Source organism: Thermobia domestica, chromosome 17 (genome assembly GCF_964235325.1).
Source record: "Thermobia domestica chromosome 17, izTheDome1.hap1.1, whole genome shotgun sequence".
In the NCBI taxonomy this organism is placed as follows: Eukaryota; Metazoa; Arthropoda; class Insecta; order Zygentoma; family Lepismatidae; genus Thermobia; species Thermobia domestica.
This window is the reverse complement of record NC_137470.1, coordinates 43,217,664-43,230,032: the sequence shown is the minus strand read 5'-3', so window position 1 is coordinate 43,230,032 and position 12,369 is coordinate 43,217,664. Positions and strand designations below refer to the sequence as shown.

Below are 12,369 nucleotides of genomic sequence, written 5' to 3'. Positions count from 1 at the left end.
TACTCAACATCAAAAGACACCCGGAAGAACATAATCGCCCCGTGAAAAAATGCGCCTACGACAAAATTCCTACCGGAAAAGCAACTTTCAATGAAGCCTCCGTTCTCAAGCCCTTCTGTTCAATGGATTTATATATACTAAACAAACAAACAAACAAAAAAAAAAAAAAAAAAAAAAAAGAAAAAAGAAAGAAAAATCGCACATGGTAATATTTGCTGAACTTGTATCCGGAAGAAAATAGAAAATTGTTTAGGAGCAATAACATCGGACAATGCGGTGACTAAGGTTTTAAAATCCATTGGGCATAACCATCTGCCGGATGGTATGAAGATTATTTTTATATGTTGTTTATTTGTACCTATGTAGACAGCGAATCTCTGGGAAAAAGCATCCCTTCTACATTAGTGCCCATTCTTGAAACTGTATTTACACATTACACATGAGTGTGATTTTATGGAGAATATTTCATTTCTGGTTGAGAAATTTGGCTAATCATTAGTTAAGATTGCCAAAATTCAATGGAGTGAAAACATAGGCTATACGTCCATATTGGCCACAGGAGAAGGGTACTTTTTTTTAAAAAAAAGAAAAAAAAACATTTGGTATAATCATTTCATTGAATATGGTAATCTGACTGAAGACAATTTATAATTCCTGTTTGCTTAACTAGAAGTAAGGATTTTTTTTTTTTTTTTTTTTTTTTCATCTCAGGTCTCCACGAAACAGCACAGTATGAAGAAATGTGCCCGTTAGTCTCATGAAGCCCCTGGTGTAATATTTGGAGAAAGTATGAGAGGGATATTGAAGAAGCCATGACATTGTTGCCTAAAGGGAAAAGTGCTAAACTGTTAATTAGGCGATAACGCTCTGTTAGGTACCTATATGGACTGGATTCCTTACACGAATTTGTAATTGACCAATAGTAGACCACGACGGGGACGGAAGATGCAGGATTTCTTTTTTATGATAATGGTCTAGAAAGTGCGAACAAAATATTAATTTTTGCACAAGGTATGTTTCTGCAGCTATTGCAGGAACAAGACAGATGGTATATGGAAGGGATATTTGAAGTTGCTCCCAGAGATTTCCAACTTCACACTATACATGTGGACGTTTGTGGAAAGTCATTTTAAGTGTATACGCCTTACTTGAATGGAAAAATCACGATACTCACGTCGAGCTGTTTCATGAATTATACAATTATTGTTCATTAAAAAAAAAAAAAAAAACATCTATCTTGCACCGAAGAGAGTGATAAGGAATATTGATATACCAGCTACGATACCTGTGAAAGAAATACTTGGAGATGCAACGGAAATACAAGGGTTCTTTTTCATTTGTGTCAATCAATGAAGGTACCAGAGGCGTTTGAAAAGAATGTGTGAAAAATATCAAGGGCGAGAAGTGTCTCTAGAAGATTTTCTTAGAAGTTTCAGTCATATTGCAAGAAATCGTTAAGAGACCTCAGCGAGGCAAAATTAGACTTAATGGACGACCCAATTATAATTAATGTAGTGACTGGTTGCAGCATACTGAATATATGTGTGTTGATTTTTATATTATTTTATTAGTGTACCTTTGCTTTTTAAATTAGATGTATATTTTCAAAAAATGAAATGAAATTTTTGAGTTTTATGTCCCACGGTTATGCCGGTTAATGTACATTTTCACCTTTATTCACTATATTGTATACTTTTATTTGTTCGATCATTTTGTATAACTTTATGATGACACTTCATATTAAAGCAGTTTGAAAAGTACGCTTGAATAGTCGTTTGACTTGCTGTGAATGCTAGGTCAGCATGCTTCATGAATTTTTCGGTGTGCTAATCATTTTCTTCGGAGGCGAAAAAAGTATACGAAATAAGGAAAATATTTTTCTGGAATAATAGAGGAGATATGACGGTACTGGCTGTGAAGATGTCAACTTAAATTACATGAGTACATTATTATTATTATTATTATTATTATTATTATTATTAATTAATTAATTAATATTTACCTTTCCAGGGGGAATTTATCCTAAGCGAATTTTTTTAGGAGGGGGTGTTATGAACTACCATGTGTCTTTTGGGGGGATTTCGTCCGGGGAGATTTTGTCCTAGATTCTACGAAAACACACATGCTCAATAATTCCGTGGGGCTTTTCATGCATCAGAGTTAGAAGTTTCTAACTCTTTCCAATCTTTAGAATGCATTAGTTTACACTACCATCACCAGTTAGTGTCGATCAACTGCAGAAAGCAACCAATTTGTGCTAGGCGGTCACTACTATGTAGCTTTGCAAGTATCCCAGTCCAGCACAGAGCGAAGTACGAGGGCCCGCCCAGGGGTACGTCCTTGGAAGTAGTGTTAATGACTGCGTACAGATACCAACTAGTGATGTTAATGTAAACTTAACCTAAAGCGGGAAGATACTACGAAGTTTACATGACGGAAGATTCCTGTAGAACAGCAAGTAGTCGTTACATGGAGGCATCCGCATTCTATATCTATGCCAGCACAGTGAGGGTAAAACTGGAGAGTTGCTAATGTAATAAGTCTTTTCAAGAGGTAAAGTATTCTGCAAAATAAAAATGTACGCTGACAACGCTGTACATATTGGCTCCTGTGTTCGTTGGTGTTTATTTGAATAATTTAGAACTTCTGCGTGATGTGGCTGCTATGACCGAATCTGAATATGGCTTGTATGACAAATTTCTCTGATAAGTGTGAATAAAGTGACCGTTAAAGTATCTGTTCAATAGCTTCTACTATCAATTTTGTGATCTAGCGTGTATTTCATGTGGCATCTCTGACCTAGACTTGAATAAACACGGGATTAAACTAAATTTGAGCTTCTTGTCACTACAATCTTTAAAAGGATCAACAGACAAAATACGTTGAACTGCACAATTCATAGAAAGCTCACTAGCTTCCACCAGCATTATTTCTGCCTTTTAATAACATTTATGACGCTGGTTCAACACGAAAATTCTGTAGCTCCATCAGTTGTCGAACTATAAGGCACACACGTTGATCATTCGACTATATCTTGCAGTATTAATTAGTAAACTATACTGCAGCAATTAATTTAATAAGTACAGGAAAGTTATTTTAACTAAGTAATACAGAGGATATTCTCCACGCTAATTCAAATATACATAGGGGTTCGCGGACAGCTGTTGAGAATTACTGCCGTTACAGAAATTTTAACGCAGAACATAGTTTGAAATTCGAGAAATAGCTTACCTCACTTTCTGCATTAACTTCCTCGTCTTGGTGCTCTAATTGTCAGAAATTATTTTTAAAACAGACGTCCCTACTCCAATTCTTCACCTTCTGCATCTTCCAAGTGATGCGAGGCTATATTAGACGAGGATCTAAGGCTTAACGTGGTATCTGAACCACATGAGCTCTCGCCGGGAATCGAACCCGGTCTTCGGCGTCGAAGTCGCGTACGGTAACTATATAGGCACGGGGGAGCCCTAGGAGCTACTTTTGAGTGGAACATTAGGTATATAACAGAAATAAACGTTGTATGGGTTCGCCATGAGATGTAGAAACATTACTAACTGTCACAATGACCGTAGAAACATTACTAACCTGGCACACTATGTTAAATCTCTCTCTTTATTACCGGGAAACATTTAAAATAATAGTTGAAAGAAAAATACTGAATAAGTAGGCCATAAATCGTATTTACGTACATTTTATAAAAGAGAAATGAGACGAAAGAATGTGTTTCATTGACGTTGATTAGTCTCAAAAGAGTTATTCATTTTACGCAAAAATATCCTTTATTTCCTCAACAGCATTTCATATTTAACCATAATCACCATGATAGGCAGGTCACTTGCTGCAACTGGAAAACTTTTATGCTCCACAGTCTCTTATGCTTTCTAACCTCTTCGTCTTCACGTACGAATTTTTGTTTTGATACCGTCAATCAATTATGGCTTCCTTCGCCTCCTCCCTCTCTTTCCTGCCACCATACTCTCTAGCACGTCCCTCATGATACAGTTCCTTCTTAGCCAATGTCCCAACCAGTTTCTCTTTCTCTTCTTAATAATATCTAAAATTGTTCTTTTCTCCCCTCCATTTCTAACACACTCACACCCTCCACACCATTTGTTTTGCGCTCGATGCGGCTAATTTTTATCATTCCCACATTTCGACATCTGTCAGTCGTTTTTCATCATTTTTGCGTATTGTCCATGTTTCCGACCCATACAGTACAATACTCCACACGAAGCATTTTATAAGTCGTCTTTATTCAAGGTCTCAGAAAACAGACTTTTCTTCCTCCTAAAGGTTTCTTCTGCCATTCCTATCCTTGCTCTTATTTCAAGTTCGCACTTCATGTCATTACTAAGAATACTACCCAGGTATCGAAAACTAGTCACTTGTTCTATTTTCTCCCCTCCCACTTTTATATTTGACACCAGTCGCTTCGTTCCAATCACTAAGGCTTTTGTCCTTCTAACATTTATTTTCATCCTGTATTGTTGACAGCCCTTCCTCTGTTTTCTAACATCTTATTGATTTTCTCTTCAGATCCTGCAACAAGCGCCATATCATATGCAAACCGCATGCATATTTATTGAACATTGAATATATAGCGTGCCCCACAAAAAAGCAGGAGTTTGGATTGTATGTGCACTAATGTGTGTTACGTGCAATTGTATAGTTTTGTGCTGTTCCATTGTGTATATTACGTATGTGCACCCAGATGTTCCAAGACATTAACACAGTTATGAGTGATTACGAATGAACATGGCAACAAGACGGCATGAAGGCCCATACAGCAATCGATACTGTGACATGGATAAGAATTAATACTCCTAACTTCATCGAACCTAACGACTGGCCGTCTAAAAGTCCAAATTTCAACGTGATGGATTATTGCATTTGGGGTATACTGCCACAGAAGGTTCAAGAACACAGGAGAGACATCACAAACATTGATGGCCTGAAAGCTGTACTGCCAGACGCCTGGAACAACGTCACACTTCAAACTATCCAGAATGTCACCGGAAATTGGTTACAACGTCTACGCCGCTGTGTGGAAGACAAAGGGAATCATTTTGAGCACTTGCATTGATTATGAACATTCAAGTGACAGTGTCAGTAAAATATAAATGAAAATATGTTAAGTTGAGTTGATTTTAGTTTAGCGTCCCTTTCAGCAGCGATGCTATATGAGACGTGGAACTACTGATTAACGTGGAATCCGAACCACATGAGCTCCCGCCGGGAATCGAACCCGGGTCTCCCATGCCAAAGGCGCGCACGCTAACCGCTTAGCCACGGAGGAGCTCTCAAATGAAAATATGTGTGTCCACCTCATATTATAGAATCTACAATAAATTTCCTGCTTTTTCGTGGGGCACCCTGTACAAACATTTAAAATGACCAACCGATGTCCCACTCGATGCTATAGCCCGGAATGAACCTTAGCCTCCTCTGCTATCAGCCTCCATTTTTCTCTACTGATTAATCATTATCGTTCTACTGTCAATTACCTTTACCTTTTTCCAAATCTTCGTTCACATCTTCCAAACTTTCTTTCTGGGACTTCTTTTCTATTTCTTGCTGAGTAAAGCCTTCCTCTTATCATCTTCCTCAGCTCGTCTTCATCCTGCATTCTTCCCAACTTTCAGTATGTCCCAGCCACTGTAGTCGTGCCTTTATATGTGTCGTGCCTTCTAAAATTATTTAATCGAATTCACAGTTATATTGGCTTCACCATGTACATCTTCTACTAGCGTGAACATAGTTTCAACAACTGAAAGTGAGAGAGAAAAACAAAAGAGTAAATTAAAAATTTCACGGTAAAACGTTATTACAAAATGAAAATGTCAAAGAAAACAGTTTTTATTGTTCACTTATTATGTAGCTGGATAATATAATAAAGTAGTGTTACATATGAGCATATATTACAATAAAACTTTAATGTTCTCTGTAGTGAGAAGGAAATGTGTGCTAAAATAATGTCATTAGGTCATTAATTATTGAAAGCAATTTACGTATACTGATTATTCAAATCATACTTGTTTGAAGTCTCTAGGACATTCAATAAGTCAGTACGTAACTATTAATGTCGCTACAAGTGTAAAACGTGTGATCGAAAAGTACGGTGAATGTAGTCGCACAGTGCCATCTATCGATGTCGTATCCATTTCAACTAGTAAGCCAGATAGACTAAACCTTTCGTACAGTCAGTGTCAAGTTTGAACGAGTTGTGACATGTTACTTGGGTTCCAGAGGCAGAAGAGTAAGGGCGTTTTAAGATTGTCTGTCACGCGCCAACATTAGTTTTGTTCTAAGCTGCAAAAAATTGCCAAAGAAGTGATAAAATATCAAAATCAGTATATGGCGATGAAACGGTGGCATTGGAGACTGTTTACAAGTGGTATGAGCTATTCAAAAGCGGCAAGGAGTCGGTTGAAAACGAGTAACAATTGACATGTCATTTTGGCGACAAAAGCTAGATGAAAATGTACAAAAAGTGGCAGACATAATTCGTTCAAATAGGCGAATGACCATTCGAGAGCTTTCCAAAGAACTAAACATCTCGTATGGGTCCGTGGAAAGCATTTTAACCATCGATTAAATGGAGAAATGACTTTCTTCTTCACCACGAAAACACGCCGTGCCACAAACTGCTTTTGGTCCGCGAGTTTTTGGTCGAAAAATTATTCCTGACTGTCCACATTGGCTGTGCTGTCCAGATATCGCAGACCCGGTGGAAGAGTGTCACAATTCGAAAACTGGAAATGTTGAGTTATCGTCGCTCAAAAGAGAACAGAGAGAGAGAAGCGAGCTCTACCTGGTGATATTTTCACATAAATGTAACTAAAATTAACCTCTAGATGGCAGAAATACCAGTATTCCAGGGAGCGATTTTGATTGAATAACAACTTTCCACAAATGTGTAATTTTGACTTGTAACAGTCTTCCACCGGGTGTGCGATATAACATGACGCGACATGAGACTATTACCAAAAATTAAAAGCCGTGCTTAAAGGAAACGTTTTGACACTATTCCTGACATTGAGAGGGTCACGATAGAGGAGCTGAACACCCTTCCAGAAATGCTTCCAGTCATGGATTCAATGTTGGAATAAGTGCATTGCTAGCCAAGGACATTATTTTGACGGCTTAAATCAAATTCCGTGTAAGCTCATTACTTTGTTTCTAATAAAATTATTCACCGTATTTTTTGATCACACCTCGTACTTCCTAAAATTGAAACAGATGAGTAGAACACACTTAATTCTTCCATCAGTCAACCTATTCCTCTTATCTCTTCACTGTGAAGACGTAATGATTTCTTTTTTCACATTGTGTTGTCACTGACACAAAGTACTGTACTACATTAATCAATTGAGCAAAATTCATCATTGGGCTTTGTTGTATTTTTAAAAATCGGGACAATATTTGTGCTCTCTAAACGAAGCAATCCCAATTATTCAGGACGTAAGATCACCATATCTTGCACTAATGGTTTGTATAGTTTTCCCAAGATCATTCTATTGAATATTCTAAGCGAATTCTTTTCACTTTCTGTCAACGTCCAGATTTCTTCACTATAGGCAGGGACGTGAAGTTTTCGTTTTAACGATAACATCGAAAATTTCAAAAAGACAAAGTAAACTATATAGGCATACCTAAATATATGATAGAAGGCCGCATTTGGTGTTTTGAAATCGCGAAATAACGCGAATTTGGTATTTTTTCAAAATAACACCGAAATGCATTGCATAAGACGATAGATTCGCGAAATCGCCATGTTGGGCGGTAATACTAATAAAATAACACAAGTTTAATTTGCAATAAAATGTGATTCACGAAAGACTTGTCAGCCCTGTTATTTTTAGACCGGTTGGTTAATGAATGTTTGCCCGCTGAGATTTTGCTGCCTGTGCTCTTGAAGCAATATCTTTGCCAGCTTCCAACGTTGATTCTGAAAGATATCTTTACGGTAGTAGTTACGGTAAAGAGGCAAACCCTTAAAGAAAAATATGTGGAAATATTGACAATTTTGTCCTTTGAAAAATAAGAAACATTGAAGAAACTATAAATTCGCCATTAAGTGAAAATGTGAGTTGATAATGATGAGAATTGCGTTTTAGATAAATATATAGTGATTTTTTTTTTTTTTTTTTTTTTTTAAGTGAAGAAAATGTTAAGAAGCACTGCACTGTTGTTTTTAGTCGATATACGTGTTCAAACCATACATTAAATAAATCGAAGTTTAGGAGGGGTATCGAGCCATTTTTCTCTCAGATGGTAAATCCAAAAATATAATTTATTCTTTTAAATTTAAGATGTCAAAATTTAAAACTATTTGTTTAATTTTAAAATTATATTTTATTTTAATTAACTTTTACAGATAAGTTTGTCTATGTTTACAATATACTTGCTTTTCAAAACCATTACAAAATAAAGCAAATAACCCCTATCTGCTTATATTAAATCGCGAAAAATAACACCGATTTCAGGGATAAAACGAAAACTTCACGTCCCTAACTATAGGCAGTAACTAATCTTATTAATACCGTCCTTTACACTGCCACTTTTGGGTCTTGTGATATTATTTTGACCAAACTCGCAGATGCTTCATTTATAAACAACTTTTGGAACAGATTTGTATATCATTTTGCAGTACTTAATGGACTAAGAGAATGCATGTTAAACAAACAAGAATTTTAGTAACGATCAAATAAAAAAAAAAAAAAAGCTTCAAAAGATTGCGATTTTGGCGGTAGTTAGTTTTTGCATCAGGGGCCACACAAAATCTTTGAACGGCCCCTAAATCGAATTTTGGCGTCTTCTACAGAATAATCACATAATATTGAGTTAAGTGATAGTTTGGGTTTGGTTACACTGTATGTAGTTCTCCAGATACACGAAGCCTACAAGAAAATTTTTGTTGAAATATACTATATCTTTTGATCAAAATATTGATCTTGAATTCACTTGGTTCTTAAATGAGTTGCATATCAATATTTTATCATTTTACACTATTTTTCAAAATAACAAAATGTACAGTCATGTTAAAAAAAATGTTGACTACCCACTTTGTTTTCAAAGGCCACCGCTCGGTTATTCCGGTAACCGCTCGCACCGCATTGAAATGCTCTGCATCTAAATTCTACAATTTTATTAGCGTTTAACGTAAAATAATCACAATAAATAAAAAAAAAAAAATATGTTCAAACATAAGACATGTAGTAATTACTAGATCTTATTAAGTTGAATAAATTATATAGGTCAGTGTAAAAACTCTGGCGTAGTTTTGGAGAAAAATCAACAAAAATGAATGTTTGTAAAAATTAAAATTGGTGCTGCAGAGAACCAAGCTACGAATTCCTTAATGAACTACATTATTATTGAGTTCTTCTCCATGACACTGGTAAGGTAACAGTACGCACTGTGGTTAATGAGATACAGATCAAATTTTTAAATAACTCTTACACTTTAATTAATTGTCTAAATTCAGACAAAATATTGGCAGGCTCAGGAAATGTTATGATCAATTTCATAACAAGTGACTGCAATTCCTCAAAATAACTTGCACTTCCTAGCTTTCGGCTCTCCCCTGGATCCTTGGTCACGGAGATTAAAAGCAGGAGACAGAATACTTAAAGAATATTTTTTATCATTCTTTTTCCTGTTATTTAGCCTCCGTGATTAAGACTCCAGGGCAGAGATTGAAAGCTACGAAGTGCAAATTATTTTCAGGCATTGCAGTTACGTGTAAGTACAACAAATGCCCATAGTTGACAGATATATCAGTTGATAAATGATGAGAAGCTAAAAAGAATAAATAAATAAATAAATAAAAATAAAAAAATAAAAACTTCAAGTGTTAAGTACCTAGAATTCAATAACACACAAGGAATGAAAAAGTGCCTGACTGGCCTGAGACTCAAGCCCAGGACCTCCGGGATATCGTGCCGATGCATTAACCACTACGCCGTCCAGTCTGAACCCAGAACAGCTACTCACTCTGGAGGTCAGTAGAACACCTTTTGATATATATATTGAGAACACCTTTTGACGATTGTAATTTCATATAAATTAATAAAAGAACGATTTTTTCACACCAGATCCACTGTAGGTGCGAGTTCAATAACACGCAAAGACTGAGAAACCAAATGACTGGACTGGGACTCGAACCCACGATCTCTGGCATACCGTGCCGAAACGGAGTGAATGTTCTGGAAAGCAGAATGGGTGGCGTAGTGGTTAATGCATCGGCACGGTATGGTGGAGGTCCCGGGTTCGAGTCGTAGTACAGTCAGTCATTTTTTGCGAATTCGCACCTAGAGAGGGTCCTCTGTATAAAAGAAAAAATGGTTCTTTCCTCCCGTTTCTAGAAGTAGTTTTGAGGAAAGCAATTTTTTATACCTAAAAATCATGCTGTTTGTTGTCAATATTGATTGAGAATTTTTATTCTGCTAGATTTATTTATTTGTGCCCTGCATATGTAAAAAAATATAGTTACCAAACAGATTGTATCTATTGTATAATATTTTGTTTTTCTCTGAAAGTAATACAGATACTCCTAACAATGAGACAGATATTTCTAACAATGACACACTCTTAACAATCACATAGAGACTCCTAAGAATCACATACATACTCCTAACAATCACACAAATACCCCCAACAATCACACACATACTCTTAACAATGATACAAATATAGTGTTTTAAAAAAAAAAAAAACAAAAGTGTATATAGTATGTCTGTTGCTTTCGAATGTCGTCTTTCTAATATCAAAAAATGAATGAAATTAAATGAAATTAAATCTTTAAGGTTTACGTTCCATGGTTATGCCGCCTAGAGTAAAGGAGACAGTGATGAGAAATGAATGAAATAGTGGAATGAAGAAAGCGGAAGAAACCGGAGAATCCCGAGGAAATCTACGCACACGGTATTTGTCCACCACAAATTTCAACTTGGCGTGAGTTGGGATCGAGACAGGGACCCCATGCAACCAGAAGTGAATGCTGTGTCATTGAGCCACCGCGCCCCCTTCTAATTTTAAAGTTATTACCGATTCTTTATACCTACATAAGTGTGGAGGTATCTCAGCGAATACTGTTGCAGAATTTCTCGAACTTAAATTTGGCAGCATCGCCCCAGCGTACCTAACTTTCTGCCCGTCCACTTACCTAAGGCTATAAAAGGTAAGTCTGTGCAAAATTATTGAGATTATAATTACTCTTTCAACGTTATAAGAATACGTCACAATTTCTTCACTCTTGTTGCTCAATGTGGATTATTTTCCTAACTTTCTAGGTCTGTGAAAACCATAGTTTAACTGTTTAAATAGCTAGAAATATGGAAAAGTTAAATTATCGAACATTTTATTAATATTTTCTAAAATAATTATTATCACAAATAATTAACATTTTGAAATAATTACCCTCGCATAGCAAAAATGTACTAATAATACAAAACAATTATTAAGATGAACTCTGGTTAAGACAGTAGAGGAGATCACGCGAAATATTTCCAAGTATGGTATACGGTTAGCTACAATTAAAATCACCGTTACCCATGAAGATGTTAATAGATTGACTCCATTTACGAACTCTACCGAGATAAACAAAAGTACATATCCTTTTGTTATAGGCAACCATCATTACTTTGTTACTGTGGAGGTTGCATAGAAGCTAGGGAATATCTATATTTTAAATGGGATATCGATAGCCAGCATTATTCACTGTTACCCGTTAAGATGTTAACGGACTGTATCTATTAACGAAATCCTCGAGATAATCGCTCTATATAACAACTGCCTCGAAATGTTGTAACGGATTTCAACTAAAAATCTGAACAAGTTTGCTGAAATACGAAAGCACCCATGAACTGCTAAGAAAAATTAATGTTGTGGGGAAATAAAGCATGATATGTGAGTACTGTGTGTGACCATTTTTTTTCCTTTTTCTTTCCCAGGTGCTGGCTGAAGAGAAATATCATCAAAATGAAAATGAAATGAAATCTTTCGGTTTAACGTCTCACGACTGTGCACTTTGGGCTAAGGGAGACGGATGATTAAGGCAAGTCAATTAATGATGGAAAGGTTGCTAGAATGAGAATGTGCGAGGAAACGAGAGTACCGGACAAAATCCACGGACACGATGTTGTCTACCACAAACTTACTTATCCAAGGATTAAACCAGGAACCCCATGCACTAGAGATAAGCATTCTACCACTGAGTCACCGTGACGTCAGAAATGTCATCGAAACTGAGGATACGTGTTGTACAATTCTACCATACACACACACACACACACACACACACACACCACGAGTTAGGAAATCCGTACTGTGTCAAGCATTTTGGTGCGGAACATCTATCAAAATGAT

General features: G+C 36.3%; 1 long non-coding RNA gene across 1 annotated transcript in view; it reads right to left on the bottom strand.

Annotated features, from left to right (window-relative positions):
• LOC145674457 (uncharacterized) overlaps window positions 1–12,369 on the bottom strand; it is a 129,804-nt gene that overhangs the window by 84,865 nt on the left and 32,570 nt on the right. Inside the window, exon 5 of the long non-coding RNA XR_014128939.1 lies at window positions 5,511–5,767. This is a non-coding gene — a long non-coding RNA (uncharacterized LOC145674457). The remainder of the gene's footprint in view (window positions 1–5,510; window positions 5,768–12,369) is intronic.